General features: G+C 37.9%; 1 protein-coding gene across 8 annotated transcripts in view; it reads left to right on the forward strand.

Annotated features, from left to right (window-relative positions):
* Positions 1–1,716, forward strand: part of ZNF609 (zinc finger protein 609) — a 222,180-nt gene that overhangs the window by 83,603 nt on the left and 136,861 nt on the right. The window lies entirely within an intron of this gene.

A 1,716-nucleotide genomic window follows, 5' to 3' on the forward strand; every position in this document is an offset into this window, starting at 1 on the left:
CACAACTACTGAGCCTGAGCGTCTGGAGCCTCTGCTCTGCAACAAGAGAGGCCGCGATAGTGAGAGGCCCGCGCACTGCGATGAAGAGTGGCCCCCACTCACCGCAACTGGAGAAAGCCCTTGCACAGAAACGAAGACCCAACACAGCCAAAAATAAAACATAATAAATAAATAATAAATAAAAACAAACGAACAAACAAAAAAAACCGATGTTATCTGTAGGTTCCTCATAGATGCCCTTTGTCAGATTGAGAAAGTTCCCTTCAATTCCAGGTTTGCTGAGCATTTTATCAGGAATAGTTGTTAGATTTTGCCAGGTACTCTTTCTGCATTTACTGAGATGATCACATACTTTTTTTTTTTCTTTAAGATTTAATTTTATTTATTTTTGGCTGCGTTGGGTCATTGTTGCTATGCATGGGCTTTCTCTAGTTGTGGCGAGCAGGGGCTACTCTTCGCTGTGGTGCATGGGCTTCTCCTTGCAGTGGCTTCTCTTGTTGCGGAGCATGGGCTCTAGACCTGCGGGCTTCAGTACTTGTGGTGCATGGGGTTAGTTCCATGGCATGTGGGATCTTCCCAGACCAGGGATCGAACCCGTGTCCCCTGCGTTGGCAGGCGACTCTTACCCACTGTGCCACCAGGGAAGTCCTGATGCTTACATACTTTAAAAACATTTTTAGTCTGTTACTATTTACTCTGTTAGTGGTGAATTACATTGATTGAATCTCAGATGTTCAAACAATATATCCCTGGGATAAAACTCAATCATGATGTGGTAACCTTTTTATATATTCTTGGATTTGATTTGCTAATTTTTAAAGAATTTTTACGTCCATAATCACTAGGATATTGATCTAAAGCTTTCATATAATGTCTTTGGTTTGGGTACTAGAGTAATTCTGGCCTCATAGAATGTGTCAGCAAGTATTCCCACCCCTTGAATTTCGTGGAAGAGTTTGTGCAGAACTGGTATTATTTCTTCCTTTAATGTTTAGTAGAATTTACCAGAGAAGCCATCTGGGCCTAGAAGTTTTCAGGGGGTGGAGGACTGGGAAAATAGGAGTGGTAATGCTTTTAACTAAAAATTCTATTTCTTTAACAGAGGGAGGACTATTCAGATTATCTTTCTTCTTGAGTGAGCTTTGGTAGTTTGTGTCTTTCAAGGCTTGCATTGTTTCTGTCAAATCTGTGGTCACCCTTATATTTGTTTCTCTGTATGTGAGTCTGCTTTTAAGTTTTAAATAAAATTTAAGTAAATTTAGTGATTAAAAAATTTTAGGCTTGGTTGCTTTAAAATTTTTTCTATCACTCATTTTAATGAGTTTGATTTTGATGTGCCTTGATTTAATTTTCTTCATGCTTCTTGTGCTTGGGGTTTGTTGTGATTCTTGTTGCTGTGAACTTACGGTTTTCATCAACTTTGGAAATTTTTCAGCTATTATTCAAATGTTTTTCTTCCCCTCTTTGCAGACCTGAATTACATGCTTATTATTCTACTTGAAGTTGTCTCTTTTTTTCAGACTTTTTTTCACTGTATTTTATTTTGGATCATTTCTGTTGCTGTGTTTTCAAGTTCACCAACCTATCTTTTGAATTGTCTAATCTGCCATTAATCTCCAACAGGGTCTGTTTCATTTCAGACATTATAGTTTCATCTCTGGAAGTTTTATATAGATCTGTTGTATTTACAAAACTCCACTTAACATTTTTTTAAAG

Source organism: Balaenoptera physalus (genome assembly GCF_965194825.1).
Source record: "Balaenoptera physalus genome assembly, chromosome: 2".
In the NCBI taxonomy this organism is placed as follows: domain Eukaryota; kingdom Metazoa; phylum Chordata; class Mammalia; order Artiodactyla; family Balaenopteridae; genus Balaenoptera; species Balaenoptera physalus.